This window comes from Arachis ipaensis, chromosome B3, assembly GCF_059453495.1.
Source record: "Arachis ipaensis isolate K30076 ecotype BB chromosome B3, ASM5945349v1, whole genome shotgun sequence".
NCBI lineage: Eukaryota > Viridiplantae > Streptophyta > Magnoliopsida > Fabales > Fabaceae > Arachis > Arachis ipaensis.
The window spans coordinates 38,951,271-38,971,213 of record NC_142438.1 but is presented as its reverse complement, the minus strand read 5'-3'; the positions used below and the strand labels follow the sequence as shown (position 1 = coordinate 38,971,213).

General features: G+C 39.1%; 1 non-coding gene and 1 pseudogene across 2 annotated transcripts; both read left to right on the top strand.

Annotated features, from left to right (window-relative positions):
- Nucleotides 1–573: 573 nt before the first annotated feature.
- On the top strand, nt 574–1,827 carry LOC107630326 (LOB domain-containing protein 40 pseudogene; annotated as a pseudogene). The gene has a single exon (XR_015907629.1). The product of XR_015907629.1 is annotated as an LOB domain-containing protein 40 pseudogene (transcript).
- Nucleotides 1,828–19,392: 17,565 nt separating this feature from the next.
- LOC148570353 (small nucleolar RNA R71) lies at nt 19,393–19,500 on the top strand. Its single transcript, XR_015908601.1, has one exon. It is a non-coding gene; the product is annotated as a small nucleolar RNA R71 (small nucleolar RNA).
- The last annotated feature ends 443 nt before the right edge of the window (nt 19,501–19,943 follow it).

Genomic DNA, 19,943 nt, shown 5'->3' with positions numbered 1-19,943 from the left:
TACACTAATTTTTTTTATTTTTTAATCAATACTCTTAAGACAGTGTTTGACTAATTTTGTTATATTAAAAGATTTAGAATATGTAATTATATTATTCTAACAAAAAATGAGTTTCTTTAACCTTTTAAACTACATATTTTAAAAATAGTTTAAGATCTGTCGTCTGTTATAAGTTATAAACATGTCAGCCGCCTTTAGAGAGAGATCATATACAAATGCAAAAATACTGTTGAGTCTTGAGACCTTATGCTTCTCTCCTTAATTAGTTAATTACTAGTAACTCTATACATTATTCATTACTTTTTTAATGTGAAATAATACAATACAGTACTTAATTGATTAAACGAAAAGGTTTATCGTGTTGGAGTACACATTAAATGCCTTAAAAGCTTGAAATGAAGCTTTATATTGAAATTGAGCGCTACAGCCAGTTATATTATTCACGTCCATAATTTGTTTGTCATTTAGTTTTATAGTAGTAAGGTCCATGCTTATCCGCGAGCTGGCAATCAAAAAATTGGCGTCAGCACTAAAACAAAACCGCGGACAATATACCACTAATATTCATGGAAAATGAAAAACCAGAAAGAAAGCTTTATTGAAAAACAATTATTTTTATAATAAACAGAAAGACCCTGGTATAGAGTAGTGTAGGTATCTCCAAGAAACACGCCGAGAAATACCAGAGTACCAAAACTGCCCGTTTTGTTGGAATTTGGAAACAACTGCGCTCTGCTCTTGGCGCTGTTTTTCTTTCTTTCTCTCTCTAAATTCTTTACCACTTTCGCACATCACCTGGCCCCGCTCTATAAAAGCCCCTTCATACAATGCACTCGAAAATATATTGTACCAACACCGCTTTAAATTCACTACTATATACTAAATTATCGAACACATAAGAGGCAAAATAATCGACGATGAGATTAAGCTGCAACGGTTGCCGAGTGCTGCGAAAGGGATGCAGCGGGGAATGCCCGATCAGGCCATGCCTTCAGTGGATAAAGTCGCCGCAGTCGCAGGCCAACGCCACCCTCTTCCTGGCCAAATTCTACGGCCGCGCCGGCCTCATCAACCTCATCCATGCGGCCGCACCGCATCTACGACCAGCGGCGTTTAAGTCGCTGCTCCACGAAGCGTGCGGGAGGATCGTGGAGCCCATTCTTGGGTGCACGGGGTTGCTGTCGTCGGGGCGGTGGGACCTTTGCGAGGCGGCCGTGGAGGCCGTTTTGAGTGGGTCCCCAATCGGGAAGGTGTCGTTGTGGTGTGAGTCTGCGGGTTCTTCCATGCTGAAGGCGTGCGATATAAGACACGTGGCTAATAAGGGAATGAAGAGTGGGTTGCACAAGGTGAAGGAGAGCAGTAAGGGTTTCAAACGGAACGGAGGAGGAAAAGGGAAGAGAGGGAAGGAGATTGCTGACGTCAGCGACGACGACTGGGCTTCTGGACTGAGTGACCATAGAAGTTTAGTTAACGGTAATGGTGATAGCTGCTCCGTGGAAACCGAGACGGACACGGTGGAGGCTGCAGAAGCGTGTGACGGAGGCTTGGACCTCAACTTGACTTTGGGGTGTTTCTCGTCTTAATTGACCTAATCCTTACACAATCAGAGAGATAATCATAAAATCGGCTATCCATTTTTCTTCTTTATTAGCTTGTAAATTACTAGATCCTTTTTGTCTCCATATATACCATATCTAAATCATTTTACTTAATCTTTAATGATACTGATGACAAATAATATAATATTTCTCTTTACAAATTAAGATGTGTGTTGAGTTAAGTGGACCATCTGTGAAAATAGCTACTATTAATAAATAATAATTGGCTCACGAAGACTCAGCAACTATTCAGAGGCTAAATTCTCTATTTTTTTTTTTTTTAAACAAAGAACTCTACGCAATAAGATAGAGCAACAAGAGAAAGTAAAATGGTAAAATGCTAGAGAAAAATAAAAATGCTAAATTCTCTTAATAATACTACAACAAAAATTAGCAAAGGGGATTAGCAGATTGTATATATTATTATATTATTATTTATTATTGTTTTAAAATGACGCTGCAGGCTTAAGACCGCTTCGGCTTAGCTTTGGTGAACTGGTGATTAGTAGCAAGTTAATTTAACAATATTAAAGATCGATAACCTAATTTTGTAATACTACCATAGAAAATGTGATTAGCCAGCCATGCTGCATGTCCTCAACTATACGAAGTCGTTATAAAAGAACTGCTGATTTATCCAGCACCTTCTACCTGTATTATATATAACACATGCAATCCTCTGGTGAAATTTATAACATTCTATCACACGGATCTTTACGTCAAGAACGTAAAGTAGAAGTGACGAGACGTTACGATTTCTAAAAATAAAAATATATATAATAATAGTTGAACAAAATTTTATAACAAGGAGTCTTTAAAGAAAAGTCTAAAACAAAAATTTTAACGCTTATGTATACGAAAAATTTGTGTACGAAGAAACATAAAATATACATATGAATAATAAAAAGGGAGTGTCAAAAATACAAATATTCAAGTTCCAACCTCAACCTGCGAAACCAAAGTTGGTCGGAGAAAATTTACATAAATATACATAACCCAAAATATCCCAAAAGTGATAAAACAACAACCTATTTCTCCACATCAACTTCTAAGAGGGACAAAATAAAGTTAAATATACATAAGAGAATTTAAATACAGAATAATAAACATATAAACTCAAAATACTGAGTCCCAAGATATAATACTTCGCTTGCAGAATGAACTCCATATGCTTACCGAGGTGTCTCTCGACTTGCATCTGAAAACCACCAAAATATGTATGGGATGAGAACTGGAGGCTCTCAGTATGGTTAAGGTGCCCACATATATAATAAATAAGGTCCCGAGAAAGCTAGAAGCAATCTTAGAATGTCGACACTCAGATTGTAAAACTTAAAAGAATAAACTAAACCATAAATTTGGTAAAACTCTCTAAGGTATCCAAGTCACAATATAACTCTAACTCTGCAGTTTACTTTCTGTCTCATTTAACTCTAACCCTTACCACTGACCCAACCAGTCACGGCTTATGGCCCAAATCAAACCAGCTCGGCCTCCGGCCTAAATAAACTCAACCTGGCCTCTAGCCCATTTCAAAACAAATCATCATTATTGTCAGTCCACTACCAAAGTATCAAAACAGAAAGACAATCACAGACACAAGCAAATACAAGGCAAACATATTTAAAGAACAGTTACAGCAAGTATCACAGTTACCAGTTAAACAGAATTTATCAGTAGGCAAACCAAAACAATTATGCACATCCAAACAAAGCAAACAAATGCAACATGATGCATGCCTGTCCTAATGGTCGTGAGCTCACGTGTCGGTTATATTGCCAGAACCCGACACATCTGGTTGCTAACCCGGACATCTGTCTCTAGGTTGCGCATCTCCAGGAGGATCATAAACGAAGGAGAGTGCCTTTCCACATCGAAGGAGCGTGCATTTCCACCTTCTTCTGGAGGATATACGAAGGAGAGTGCTTTTCCATATCGAAGAACATGCTTTTCCACCTTGCAACCAGAGAAGAATATGGGAGAAACAATACAAAGGAGAGTGCATTTCCACCTTCCCCACATCCCCATCACGACAAGAGAGGGAACTTCCGTCCTTAACTTTCCATCCGAACACATTTTTAAGTTAACATGAAAGCGGGTTGGCACCTCAAACCTTGCCATCTCGACCATTCCGGCCATACCCAATCATTGTTAGTCTCAACATTCAATTCCTAAATTCTAATTCAGTCACATCTTCGCACTTTTCGTTTTTAATTCGTCATTTTCCAAGCTTACTTTACCCCCAAGTTATCATCCATTCCTAGCCTCACCTTATCACTAGGCATACCACTAAGGTCTAGAGGCTAAAAGAGTAAAAATAGAGGTTTAGAGGTCCAAAATTAAGTTTTAAAACACAAAAATTCATTTGTTGAAAACAGGGTCGTCGTGTATGCTCGCGTACATAACCCCTCAAAAACCACTAATCGCGTACGCATGCACCCAGCTCGCGTACGCAAGTTCTGCAGAATGGCAAAAATGCTGAATGCTGCAGAATTTTTAGTTTTACACTCCAAACTTCTGACGGCCATAACTTTTTCGATTTAAAATATTTTTCATCGTTCTTCGAACAGCATGAACTTCACAGACCTAATTTTCATATGAAATAAGTTTGAAATAATTTGGGGTCCGGAAGCCAAGTTATAGCTCGCTGAGATTCGGCCAAAAATTAATTTTTACAAATACCCTCAAACCTCAATTTCACTAAAATCAAACTCAACTCCTACTTTTTTTACACATATCCAACACAGCAATATACCATTTAAGATGTCAAAACCTTCGTGTCTCACCTCAATCAATTAAATCTCAACATATACATAATCTCATACCAAATTAAACATTCATTACTTAAACAACAAGATTCATCAACAAACCACCACAAACACATATACATCCTTCTACCTTATCAAACATCATCAATTTACCATTTAGAATTCCAACACCAATATTAATAACAGACTAAAACTTACCCTTGTTTAAGATATATCATTTAAAGTACTAAACAATTTATATACTCAAGCATTCATTCCTATCCTAAGGTTGTCTAGCCTAAGTTTTCACAGAACATTATATATTAAATACGAGAAACCAAAATCATACCTTGGCCGATTTCTCGTTAAAATCAGAACACCTCAAGCGTTCCTGCGCCACAAGTTTCCAAGATTTCAAAACCTCATTGATGTGAAGATTATTGTGTCGGTCTAGAACTTCTCTTAATAGAAATCTCGTTGCAAGTATAGTTCTACACCAACAAACAATCCCCCCAATAAAAAAATTTGAGTTGTCACAAGTACAAACCCCAATAAAAATTAACTAAAGTGTTTAAACTTTGGGTCGTCTCACAAGGAATTGCAATGAAGTGATCAATTATTGGCTATGAAGATGCAAGGGGGTTTGATTTGAAAATTGACAAGAAAACATAAATGACAAGAACTAATAAAATAAAGAAAAGAACTCTTGGCTAGACATGGGTAATTGAGATCACCATCCTTGTCTACAAACCATACATTGATAATTATGAGGGACCAAGCTCATCAAGTTTACTTCTATAATTGAAGTATATCAAATGATTTGATCAACATCAATCCATAAGTCCTAACCTAGCTACCAATTAACTTAGTAGTAGGCTAGTGCCAATGGTTCTCAAATTGACCACCAAGAGTTCTCAAATCACCAAATCAATTAGACCCAATGACTCAAGTTTACCTAATTCCCTTAGCCTAGGCCAAAAGTCAAGAAAACTACTCCATAATCAAAGGAAACATTTCATCAAACACCTAGAGTGCAATAAAAGTAAACATCACAAAATACAAGAATTAACAAAACCCATAACTAACATGAACAAGAAATCAACAATAGCAATGAAGATAAACATAGGAGAGACATGGAAATATAAAATTGCATTAAAAGAAAATTAAATCCAACAAGAGTGCTTGAACATAAAAATGACATGAAAGGGAAATTGACAACAAGAACTAGAAGAACAAAGATGTAATAATAAGGAATTAAAGAGGAAAACCAAATCAAAAGAAGAATTAAAACTTGGATCTAAGAAGAATTAACCTAAACTACCCTAAATTCTAGAGAGAAGGGAGAGCTTCTCTCTCTATAATTCTAACCTAAACCATGATGAAAAATAAACTATGACTACTTGGTTCATTCCCTCTTCAATCCTTGGGTTCAATAGCATCAGAAATGAGTTGGATTGGGCCCAAAATGCTTCATAAATCGCTGGCCACGAGTTGCCTTTAGTGAGTCACGTGATGCAACTTCCTATGCGTATGCGTGATGCACGTGTACGCATCCCTAAACGCCAGGAAACTATGGAAAATTTTATATCATTTTGAATCTCCAGATGTCAGCTTTCCAACGAAACTGAAACCGCCTCATTTGGACCTCTGTAGCTCAAGTTATGATCGATTAAGTGCAAAGAGGTCAGGATTGACAGCTTGCGATTCCTTCATTTCTTCATGAGTTCTCCATTTTTACATGCTTTTTATTCATTCCTTCAATCCAATTTTTGCCTTCTAAACCTGAAATCACTTAACAAACATATCAAGGCATCGAATAGAATTAAAGTGAGTTAAATTTAGCTATTTTAAGGCCTAAAAAGTATGTTTTCACACTTAAGCACAAATTTAGGGAGAATTACAAAACCATGCTATTTTATTGAATAAATGTGAGAAAAGTTGATAAAATCCCCTAAATTAAGCACAAGATAAACCACAAAATGGGGTTTATCAAACCTCCCCACACTTAAACCAAGCATGTCCTCATGCTAATAATAAAGAAGGACAAGAAAAAGGGTATGGACATTTATTCAATGCAAATAAACTATATGTACCTATCTATATGCATGCAACTAGATGCAAGATGATTCTACCTACTTGGTCAAAAGCAAATCAATCTCCAAGAGCATGTATGAACAAGTAGGGCTAAGATCATATGATGATTCATGAATTCTACCAATTCAAATATCAAAATGAAGTTCAAATAGACTTGCAAGAAGAAAGCTCATGAAAGCCGGGAACAAGGAATTGAGCATCGAACCCTCACTGGAAGTGTATCCGCTCTAGTCGCTCTAGTGTATAGGGTCGATCACTCAATTTTCTTATAATCATGCTTTTCATGATTTGTTTTTCGTCTAACAATCAACAATTATTCAATGCATGCATACATTTATCATGAGGACTTATTCATAGGTTGTAATGGGGCTAGGGTAAAGGTGGGGATGTATATGGTCAAGTGAGCTTGAAATTTGAATCTTTGATTAACCTAAGCTCTCACCAAACACATATAACAACCTATACAATTCTAATACAATCCCTAGCTACCCATGATTCCCACTTTTTCACATACTCATGCATTCTCCTTAATTCACATTCCATATGCATTGTTATTGTTACTTTACTTTGGGACATTTTTGTCCCCCCCTTTTTTTTTTGCTTTTCTTTTTCCATACATTTTTTTCTTTTATTTTTTCTTTTTCTTTTTCTACATTTTCTTTCACATTTTTTTCTTTTTAATCTAAAATATATACAAGGGCATCAATGCATATGTTTTTTACATTTAGTGCATGAATATGTACCCAATTCCCAATATTTTCAATCAAAAGTATAAAATACACTTTTACCTCAACTAATGTCCCAAGTTTCCCATACCCAAATGATACACACCCTCACTTGCCTAAGCTAATCAAGATCCAAATTAAGGGACATTTATTATTTTTCACTTAGGGGTAATGATGTACTAAAATTAAGAACAAAAGGAATTAAATAGGCTCAAAATTGGCTAACAATGGTTGATGAAAGGTCGGCTATTTGGGTGAGTGAGCTAAATGAAATGATGGCCTCAATCATATAAATGCATGTATACATGGAATAATGGACATAAAGAATCAAACAAATCAAATATTACAATCATAGGAAGAGAATAATGCACACAAGAATGAAAATAAGTGGTTATATGATGTAACCACACAATTGGGCTCAAAACTCACATGCTCGTATTCTTAGCTCAAAAACCATGTTCCAAGATAAATTCTTCAAGCAAGTTCAATAAAAAATTTTTCAAATTGGTAGAGTGCCCTAAAAACAGTTTTTCTTGGAAAAGAAATCATCACCCTAACCAAGTAGTCCTAACATAAAAAGAAGTGGTAAAATATATACAAATTCTAACTAACATACAACCTATCATACAATGCAACAACTAACTAACAAAGAAAATTAAAAATTGGTGTTGAAAAAAAGGAAATTGTTACCCATGGAGATTGGTTGGACGACCTCCTCACACTTGAAGATTGCACTATCCTCGGTGCTTGCAAAGAAGAGCAAGGTGGACGGGTTGCTACAATTGATGAGCTCCTTCAAAGGGTTGTGCGGGTGAACTTGTTTGTTGCCCAATTTGAAGCCCCTCATTTTTCCTCTTTTTGGTGGCCAACCTAAAAGGAGAGAAAAAGAAAGTGAATGAAGCCTACAACAAAGATATTAAAGTAAATAGAACATAGGCGGGGGCTAATGCCAAATAAGAGTAGGGTTCTCACTACATGTAAGTGATGAGCGGATAATTTATACCCTTTTTGGCATTATTTTTAGGTAGTTTTTAGTATATTTTAGTTACTTTTTATTATATTTTTATTAGTTTTTATGCAAAAATCACATTTCTGGACTTTACTATGAGTTTGTGTGTTTTTCTGTAATTTCAGGTATTTTCTGGCTGAAATTGAGGGACCTGAGCAAAAATCTGATTCAGAGGCTGAAAAAGGACTGCAAATGCTGTTGGATTCTGACCCTCCTTCACTCGAAGTGGATTTTCTGGAGCTACAGAAGCCCCATTGGTGCGCTCTCAATTGCGTTGGAAAGTAGACATCTTGGGCTTTCCATAAATATATAATAGTCCATAATTTGCCCGAGATTTGATGGCCCAAACTGGTGTTTAAACGCCAGCCAAAGACCCTTTTCTGGCGTAAAACGCCAGAACTGGCACCAGAACTGGAGTTAAACGCCCAAATTGGCACCCAAGCTGGCGTTTAACTCCAAGAATGGCCTATGCACGTGAAAGCTTCAAAGCTCAGCCCCAAACACTCACCAAGTGGGCCCCGGAAGTGGATTTCTGCACTATATGCACTTAGTTACTCATTTTCTGTAAACCTAAGTTACTAGTTTAGTATAAAAACTACTTTTAGAGATTCATTTTGGGACTCATGAAATTTTTTACCTCTCATATTGTATTTTCTACAACATGAGCCTCTAAACCCCATAGGTAGGGGTGAGGAGCTCTGTTGTGTCTCAATGGATTAATGCAATTACTATTGTTTTCTATTCAATCACGCTTGATTCTGTTCTAAGATACTCACTCGTACTTCAATATGATGAATATGATGATCCGTGACACTCATCATCATTCTCAAATTTATGAACGCATGCTTGACAACCACTCCCGTTCTATCTGAGCTCAACGTAGTCATTGGGCAACAGCTTGAGTGCGTATCTCTTGGGTCTCTAATTCACGGACCGAGTCCGTGGGATTAGAACCTTCATGGTAGAGGCTAGAACCAATTGGTAGCATTCCTGAGATCCGGAAAGTCTAAACCTTGTCTGTGGTATTCCGAGTAGGATTTGGAACTGGGTGACTGCTACGAACTTCAAACTCACGAATGTTGGGCGCAGTGACAGTGTGCAAAAGGATAGAAAGATCCTATTCCGACACAAGTGAGAATCGACAGATGATTAGCCGTGCAGTAGCTGTACCTGATATTTTTCATCCGAGACGAGAGATCCGACAGTTGATTAGCCGTACAGAAACCGTGCCTGGTATTTTTCATCCGAGAGGACGGATGGTAGCCATTGACAACGGTGATCCACCAACATACAACTTGCCATTGAAGGAAGCCATGCGTGCGTGGAGAAGAAGACAGTAGGAAAGCAGAGATTCAGACGACAGAGCATCTCCGGAACCTCAACATGTTCCTCATTACTGAATCACAAGTACCGTTTATTTCATGTTATTTATTTTTCATAAACAAAATTATTTTTATCATTAATCTCCTTACTAAGATTTACAAGATAACCATAGCTTACTTCAAGCCGATAATCTCCGTGGGATCGACCCTTACTCACGTAAGGTATTACTTGGACGACCCAGTGCACTTGCTGGTTAGTTGTGCGGAGTTGTGAAAAGTGTGATCACAATTTCGTGCACTAGTTAGATACGCATGTAAGTGAGGAAACAATATAAGCACAGGGCATATCAACTAATACTTGATGCAAGAGTAAAGTCAAAGCATGAGTGAATGACATGAAGAGCACACTCAGAAGCATCAAGTTCAAACACAAAAGAGTGGGTCATAAGAGACATTAAAAGTTCACATCAATGCATAAAGGACGCAAGAGTCATACAAGATTAAGCATTGATTTATAAGTTCATCACCCATCAATATCAAACAAGTCAAGAAGAACCAAGATTAAGCAAGAAATTCTCAACGATTGAGTAAAAGAATTCAACACCATTATGAAAATAAAAGACTTAGAAAATAAAAGAAGAATGCTAGTATGCAAATGCAACATATAGAAGAAAATGAAAATAGGAAAAAAAATAAAAAGTGAAATTTTGAAAAGAAAAGAAGAAAGGAAAGAAAGTAAGAAAGGAAGAAAGAAGGAGAAAGAAAGAAGAAGAAACGAGAAGCAAAAGAAGAGAAGAAGGGAAAAAGGAAACAGGGCAGAACAGGGGAAAACAGGGTGTGGAAGGCGATGCGTAAGCGTCGCTCGCGCGTGTGCTTGGATGGCAAGATGGACAGTCGACGCGTAAGTGTCCTGTACGCTTGAGTGTGGATAGTGAAAGTGTAAATCGACGCGTACGCGTGGTGTACGCGTACGCGTGGGTGCAGCTGTGCGTTTCGCGCAGTGTACGCGTGGTGTTCGCGCAACTCTCGGGTTCCATGTATGGAGCCATGTTGACGCATCGATGCGTAAGCGTACACGTGTCTGGCCCCTTTTTTTTTAACATATGAAAACAGAAACAAGGCACTCTTCTAATCTACAAGAATTCTAAAATAATCAAAATTAAAATTTAACAACTCTTTTTGGTTTTTGAAAAATTTTTAAATACAAGACACACAAAACTTACACTTCAAGTAAAATACAATCTAACAACAACTATTCTAAACAAAACATAAATCTAACAAGAAATCTATCAATCAAAGCAAAATGTATAAGAGTATAGAAAATAAGAAAAACTACCTACAATGGCAACTCAATTCATTCATTGATTATATATACAAGAGAATGGAAAGAGTTTACCATGATGGGGTGTTTCCCACTTAGCACTTTTAGTTTAAGTCCTTAAGTTGGACATTTGGGAGGCTCCTTGTCAAGGTGGCTTATGCTTGTACTCATCTTTGAACCTCCAAGAATGCTTGCTCCTCAATTGGTTGTCAGAATTTCCAACCATTTTCACCAAGCTTGGGTGAGGTTCTTCCCAAGATATAAGCTCCCAAAATTGGTCTTCATGTTGTGATCCGGGATCCCATATCTTATTCTCACACCCATCTTCTAATTGATCATCATTGTTCCATTTGGGTGGTAATTGATCAGAATTCTCAAGTAGACACCAAATTCTCCTCCTAAACCCACACAAATTATCATTCCTCGAACCATGGAACCTATGCCTTGAGGGTTCAACCTTTATGAGCCTAACATTGTTTTTCCAATCACTGCACAATTCTCTCCTACTCTTAACTCCACAAAGAGCTCTAAGTTGACCATCATTTTCAACCAGATCATATTCAAGTGAGAAAGTAAAGCTTAGGGATAAGAATTTTACCCACTTGAATGTTGTGTAAGATGGCGACTTAGGAAGGGATATCTCCAATGGTTTTGCAAGTGTCATTCTCTTATGCTCTTCCTTGATTATCTCCCTCTCTTGACAACTTTCCTCAACTTCTCCTTTCTTGTCAACTTCTTCCAACTCTTCATCATCATTAACTAAATCAAATTTTGGAGGTTGTGTGAAGTCCATTTCAACATCAACTTCACATCCATTGGAAGAATCTTCAACAAGGTCACCAATGTCACTTGGTGTAGAGTTGTCTTCAATGACGGAGCTTGCTTCTTGCTCAACCTCCTCCTCTTGGTAGCTTCCTTCCAATTCAATCTCTTCTTCATTGCTTACCAAGGGTATGGGAGGTGAGGTATCTTCTTCCTTAATCTCCATGTCAAGTCCAATGGGGGAGGATTCAATTGTACATAAGAATTCATTAATGATTGAATCTATCTCTTGATCAACCTCTTCAAAGTTTTCCACCATGATATGCCTTGGAGGTTGTACACCCTCCTCAACACCAATATCAAGCTTCTTGAAAGAGGGCTCTCTAGTGCTACATTCCCATGGACTTCTAATATCTCCTAGGTTTTCAACCATTTCTTCCTTTTCAATCATCTCTACCCTCTCCTTTTGTTGCACTCCTTGCTTCAACTCCTCTTCTTCACCTTGAAGCTCCAAACTCACCTCCTCATTATGCTCCTTGATTGCTTCTCCTTCTTCAACAATGGGAGTGCCTTGATTGCGTGAGCTTAGGTAGGATGAATACATGTTGCTAACGGCTTCCGCCACGATAGAAATCTTGGCTTCTATCTCCTTGAACCCTTCTTCATGCTTCATACATTTAGCTAGAAGCTCTTGTTGCTCTCGCCTTAGGGGTTGGAGAAACTCACCATTTGAAGGTGGTGGTGGAAGGGAGGGTTCATTGTTTGGGAGAAAGGGTTCATAATTAGAAGGTGGTTTATCTTGGTATGGATATGGAGATGGTGTATACGGAGGTGGTTCTTGGGAGTAGTTGTGTTGGAATTGTGGTGGTTTTATGTATGGTTCATATGGCTCATAAGGTGGTTGGTATGGTGGATAGGGATTAGGGTCATATGGAGGTGTTTGGCTATAAGAGGCTTGTGAGTATGGTAGTTCAAAATTATGTTGAGGAGGTGGTTTATAGGCATATGGTGGTGGTTGTTGACAATCACAATAAGGGTCACCACATCCATTAGATTGATATGTATTAGGATTGAAATTATACCCATAAGAAACCGGAGGTTGTGGTTGCCAAGAAGGTTGATCAATCCCTTGAGACTCCTCCCATCTTTGATTGTTCCATCCTTGATGCATGTCGTCATTTGGTGCACGAAATTGTGATCTCAGGCAACGGCGCCAGAAACTCTGTACGCACGTCTTAATAAATCGTTTTTCATTCACAACTTCGATACAACTAACTAGCAAGTGCACTGGGTCGTCCAAGTAATAAACCTTACGTGAGTAAGGGTCGATCCCACGGAGATTGTCGGCTTGAAGCAAGCTATGGTCACCTTGTAAATCTCAGTCAGGCGGATATCAAATAGTTATGGAGTTTTCGAATATTAATAATAAATAGACAGAAAATAAAGATAGAAATACTTATGTATATCATTGGTGAGAATTTCAGATAAGTGTATGGTGATGCGTTCGTTCCTCTGAACTTCTGCTTTCCTGCTGTCTTCATCCAATCAATCTTACTCCTTTCCATGGCTGGCTTTATGTAAGGGCATCGCCGTTGTCAATGGCTACATCCCATCCTCTTGTGAAAATGGTCCAAATGCTCTGTCACAGCACGGCTAATCATCTGAGGTTCTTGATCATACTGGAATAGGATTCACCCTCCTTTTGCGTCTGTCACTACGCCCAGCACTCGCGAGTTTGAAGCTCGTCACAGTCATTCAATCCCCGAATCCTACTCGGAATACCACAGACAAGGTTTAGACTTTCCGGATTCTCATGAATGCCGCCATCAATCTAGCTTACACCACAAAGATTCTGATTAAGAGATCTAAGAGATACTCATTCAATCTAAGGTAGAATGGAAGTGGTTGTCAGGCACGCGTTCATAGGGAATGATGATGATTGTCACGTTCATCACATTCATGTTGAAGTGCGAATGAATATCTTAGAAGCGGAATAAGTTGAATTGAATAGAAAACAATAGTACTTTGCATTAATTTATGAGGAACAGTAGAGCTCCACACCTTAATCTATGGAGTACAGAAACTCTACCGTTAAAAATACATAAGTGAATAGAGGGTAAGCATGGCCGAGTGGCCAGCCTCCCATGGAGGTCTAGAGATCTAAAATTGATCAAAAGATGATTCCAAAGATCATAAGATGTCTAATACAATAGTAAAAAGTCCTATTTATAATAAACTAGCTACTAGGGTTTACAGAAGTAAGTAATTGATGCATAAATCCACTTCCGGGGCCCACTTGGTGTGTGCTTGGGCTGAGCTTGAATGTTACACGTGCAGAGGCTCTTTCTGGAGTTGAACGTCAGGTTGTAACGTATTTCTGGCGTTCAACTCTGGTTTGTGACTTGTTTCTGGCGTTTAACTCCAGACAGCAGCGTAGAACTGGCGTTCAACGCCCTTTTACATCATCTAAACTCGGCCAAAGTATAAACTATTATACATTGCTGGAAAGCCCTGGATGTATACTTTCCAACGCAATTGGAAGCGCACCATTTTGAGTTCTGTAGCTCCAGAAAATCCACTTTGAGTGCAGGGAGGTCAGAATCCAACAGCATCAGCAGTCCTTCTTCAACCTCTGAATCTGATTTTTGCTCAAGTCCCTCAATTTCAGCCAGAAAATACCTGAAATCATAGAAAAACACACAAACTCGTAGTAAAGTCCAGAAATATGAATTTAACATAAAAAATAATGAAAACGTCCCTAAAAGTAACTAGATTCTACTAAAAACATACTAAAAACAATGCCAAAAAGCGTATAAATTATCCGCTCATCACAACACCAAACTTAAATTGTTGCTTGTCCACAAGCAACTGAAAATCAAATAGGATAAAAAGAAGAGAATATACTATAAATTCCAAACTATCAATGAAACATAGCTCCAATCAGATGAGCGGGACTTGTAGCTTTTTGCCTCTTGAATAGTTTTGGCATCCCACTTTATCCATTGAAGTTCAGAATGATTAGCTTCTATAGGAACTCAGAGTTCAGATAGTGTTATTGATTCTCCTAGTTCAGTATGATAATTCTTGAACACAGCTATTTTATGAGTCTTGGCTGTGGCCCTAAGCACTTTGTTTTCTAGTATTACCACCGGATACATAAATGCCACAGACACATAATTGGGTGAACCTTTTCAGATTGTGACTCAGCTTTGCTAAAGTCCCCAATTAGAGGTGTCCAGGGTTCTTAAGCACACTCTTTTTTTTGCTTTGGACCTTGACTTTAACCGCTCAGTCTCAAATTTTCACTTGACACCTTCACGCCACAAGCACATGGTTAGGGACAGCTTGGTTTAGCCGCTTAGACCAGGATTTTATTCCTTTAGGCCCTCCTATCCACTGATGCTCAAAGCCTTAGGATCCTTTTCATTACCCTTGCCTTTTGGTTTTAAGGGCTATTGGCTTTTTGCTCTTGCCTCTTGGTTTTAAGAGCTTTTGGCTTTTTCTGCTTGCTTTTTCTTTTTCTTTCTATTTTTTTCGCCTATTTTTTTTTCTGCAAGCTTTGTTCTTTGCTGCTTTTTCTTGCTTCAAGAATCATTTTTTATGATTTTTTAGATTATCAAATAACATGTCTCCTTGTCATCATTCTTTCAAGAGCCAACGTATTTAACATTCATGAACAACAACTTCAAAAGACATATGCATTGTTCAAGCATACATTCAGAAAACAAGAAGCATTGTCACCACATCAATATAATTAAACTAAGTTCAAGGATAAATTCGAAACTCATGTACTTCTTGTTCTTTTGAATTAAAACAGTTTTCATTTAAGAGAGGTGATGGATTCGTAGGACATTCATAACTTTAAGACATAGTTACTAACTACTAATGATCATGTAATAAGACACAAACTTAGATAAGCACTTAACATAGAAAATGAAAAACAGAGAATGTAAGAACAAGGAATGAGTCCACCTTAGTGATGGTGGCGTTTCCTTCTTGAGGACCCAATGATGTCCTTGAGCTCTTCTATGTCTCTTCCTTGTCTTTGTTGCTCCTCCCTCATTGCTTTTTGATCTTCTCTAATTTCATGAAGGATGATGGAGTGCTCTTGATGTTCCACCCTTAGTTGTCCCATGTTGGAACTTAATTCTCCTAAGGAGGTGTTGATTTGCTCCCAATAGTTTTGTGGAGGGAAATGCATTTGAGGCATCTCCGGGATCTCATGGTGATGAGCTTCATGCGCCTCTTGAGCTCCATGAATGGGCTCTCTTGCTTGCTCCATCCTTTTCTTAGTGATGGGCTTCTCTTCCTCAATGGGAATGTCTCCTTCTATGAAAGCTCCAGCTGAGTAACATAGATGGCATATAAGATGAGGAAAAGCTAGCCTCGCCATGGGGGAGGACTTTTCGGCTATTTTGTAGAGTTCAAGGGAGATGACTTCATGAACTTCTACTTCCTCTCCAATCATGATGCTATGAATCATGATGGCCCGATCCACAGTAACTTCGGATCGGTTGCTAGTGGGGATGATGGAGCGTTGTATGAACTCTAACCATCCTCTAGCTACAGGCTTGAGGTCCAGTCTTCTTAGTTGAACCGGCTTGCCTTTGGAGTCAATATTCCATTGAGCTTCTTCCACACATATGTCTATAAGGACTTGGTCCAACCTTTGATTAAAGTTAACCCTTCTAGTGTAGGGGCGTGCATTTCCTTGCATCATAGGCAAGTTAAACGCCAACCTCACATTTTTCGGGCTAAGATCTAAGTATTTCCCCCGAACCATTGTAATATAATTCTTTGGGTTTGGGTTCTTACTTTGATCATGGTTCCTAGTGATCCATGCATTGGCATAGAACTCTTGAACCATTAGAATTCCGACTTGTTGGATGGGTTTTGTTAGAACTTCCCAACCTCTTCTTTGGATTTCATGTCGGATCTCCGGATACTCATTTCTCTTGAGCTTGAAAGGGACCTCAGGGATCACCTTCTTCTTGACCACAACATCATAGAAGTGGTCTTGATGGGCTTTGGAGATGAACCTTTCCATCTCCCATGACTCGGAGGTGGAAGCTTTTGTCTTTCCTTTCCCTTTTCTAGAGGATTCTCCAGTCTTAGGTGCCATCAATGGTAATGGAAAAACAAAAAGCTTATGCTTTTACCACACCAAACTTAGAATTTTGCTCGCCCTCGAGCAAGAGAAGAAAGAATAGATGAAGAAGAAGAAGAAAATATGGAGGAGAGGGAGAGAGATGTGTTTCGGCCAAGAAGGGGAAGAGAGGGTTGTGTTGTGTGAAAATGAGGAGGAATGGAGGGCTATATATAGGGAAGGGAGGGGGGGTAAGGTTTCGGCCATATAGGGTGGGTTTGGGTGGGAAATTGATTTTGAATTTTGAAGGTAGGTGGTGTTTATGAGGTAGGTTTATGGGGAAGAGTGGTTGGATGTGAGTGGTGAAGTGGTGATAGGGAAGAGAGATTGAGGTGATTGGTGAAGAGTTTTGGGGAAGAGTGTTTATGGGATTGTGTGAAAGAGGGGTGAGAAGAGGTGAGTGGAGGTAGGTGGGGATCCTGTGGGGTCCACAGATCCTGAAGTGATCCTGTGGGGTCCACAGATCCTGAGGTGTTCAAGGATTTACAACCTTGCACCAAATTAGGCATGCAAAATGCCTTTGCACACAACTTTGGGCGTTCAGTGCCAGATTGGTGCTTGTTCTAGGCGTTGAACGCCTATTTGGTGCCCATTTCTGGCGTTGAACGCCAGAACCATGCTTGTTCTGGGCGTTCAGCGCCAGCTCTTCTCCAGGGTGCAATTCTGGCGTTCAAACGCCCAGATGCTGCCCATTTTGGGCGTTCAGCGCCAGAACCATGCTCTGTTCTGGCGTTGAACACCAGCCAGATGCTTCTTACTGGCGTTTAAACGCCAGTGAGATCCTCCTCCAGGGTGTGATTTTTCTTCTGCTGTTTTTGATTCCGTTTTCAATTTTTATATTTATTTTGTGACTCCACATGATCATGAACCTAATAAAACATGAAAGAACAAGAAAAATAAAATTAGATAAAAATTGGGTTGCCTCCCAACAAGCACTTCTTTAATGTCAATAGCTTGACAGTGGGCTCTGATGGAGCCTCACAGATGTTCAGAGCATTGTTGAGACTTCCCAACACTAAACTTAGAGTTTGGATATGGGAGTTCAACACCAAACTTAGAGTTTGGTTGTGGCCTCCCAACACCAAACTTAGAGTTTAACTGTGGGGGCTCTGGTTGACTCTGCAATGAGAGAAGCTTACTGTGCTTCCTCTCCATGGGTACAGAGAGAGATCCTTGAGTTTTAAACACAAGGTTGTCCTTATTTACTTGAAGGATCAATTCTCCTCTGTCCACATCAATCACAGCTCTTGCTGTGGCTAGGAAGGGTCTTCCAAGGATGATGAATTCATCCTCATCCTTCCCAGTATCTAGGACTATGAAATCAGCAGGGATGTAAAGGCCTTCAACCTTTACTAACACGTCCTCTACTTGTCCATAAGCCTGTTTTCTTGAATTGTCTGCCATCTCTAATGAGATTTTAGTGGCTTGCACCCCATAGATTCCCAGTTTCTCTATTACAGAGAGGGGCATGAGGTTTATCCCTGAACCAAGGTCACACAGAGCCTTCTCAAAGGTCATAGTGCCTATGGTACAAGGTATTAAGAACTTTCCAGGATCCTGTTTCTTCTGAGGCAATCTCAGTTGATCCAGATCACTTAGTTCATTGGTGAACAAGGGAGGTTCATCTTCCCAAGTCTCAATTCTAAATAATTTGGCATTCAGCTTCATGATTGCACCAAGAAACTTGGCAGCTTTCTCTTCAGTAACATCCTCATTCTCTTCAGAAGAGGAATACTCATCAGAGCTCATGAATGGCATAAGGAGGTTTAATGGAATCTCTATGGTCTCTAGATGAGTCTCAGATCTTTGGTTCCTCAGAGGGAAACTCCTTATTGATCACTGGACGTCCCAGGAGGTCTTCCTCACTGGGATTCACGTCCTCAACCTCCCTTACAGGTTCGGCCATGGTGGTTATGTCAATGGCCTTGCACTCTCCTTTTGGATTTTCTTCTGTATTGCTTGGGAGAGTACTAGGAGGGATTTCAGTGATCCTTTTACTCAGCTGGCCCACTTGTGCTTCCAAATTTCTAATGGAAGACCTTGTTTCATTCATGAAACTTACAGTGGCCTTGGACAGATCAGAGACTAAGTTTGCTAAATTAGAGGTATTTTGTTCAGAGTTCTCTGTCTATTGCTGAGTGGATGATGGAAAAGGTTTATTATTGTTAAACCTATTTCTTCCACCATTATTAAAGCCTTGTTGAGGCTTTTGTTGATCCTTCCATGAGAGATTTGGGTGATTTCTCCATGATGGATTATATGTGTTTCCATAAGGTTCACCCATATAATTTACCTCTGCTATTGCAGGGTTTTCAGGATCATAAGCTTCTTCTTCAGAAGATGCCTCTTGAGTACTGTTGGATGCAGCTTGCATTCCATTCAGACTCTGAGAAATCATATTGACTTGCTGAGTCAATATTTTATTCTGAGCCAATATAGCATTCAGAGTATCAATTTCAAGAACTCCCTTCTTTATAGGCGTCCCATTATTCACAGGATTCCTTTCAGAAGTGTACATGAACTAGTTATTAGCAACCATGTCAATGAGTTCTTGAGCTTCTGCAGGCATTTTCTTTAGGTGAATGGATCCACCTGCAGAAGTATCCAATGACATCTTAGCCAATTTAGATAGACCATCATAGAATATATCCAGGATGGTCCATTCTGAAAGCATGTCAGAAGGACACTTTTTGGTCAGTTGCTTGTATCTTTCCCAAGCTTCATAGAGGGATTCACCTTCTTTCTGTCTGAAGGTTTGAACATCCACTCTAAGCTTGCTCGGCTTTTGAGGAGGAAAGAACTTGGCTAAGAAAGCCGTGACCAGCTTGTCCCAAGAGTTCAGGCTATCTCTGGGTTGAGAGTCCAACCACACTCTAGCTCTGTCTCTTACAGCAAAAGGGAAAAGCATGAGCCTGTAGACTTCAGGATCTACTTCATTAGTCTTAACAGTATCACATATCTGCAAGAATTCAGTTAAGAACTGAAAAGGATCTTCAAATGGAAGTCCATGAAACTTGCAGTTCTGCTGCATCAGAGAAACTAATTGAGGTTTCAGCTCAAAGTTGTTTGCTCCAATGACAGGAATGGAGATGCTTCTTCCATGTAAATTAGAATTAGGTGCAGTAAAGTCACCAAGCATTCTCCTTGCATTATTGTTGTTGGGTTCGGCTGCCATCTCCTTTACTTGTTCGAAATTTTCAATAAGGTTGTCTCTGGATT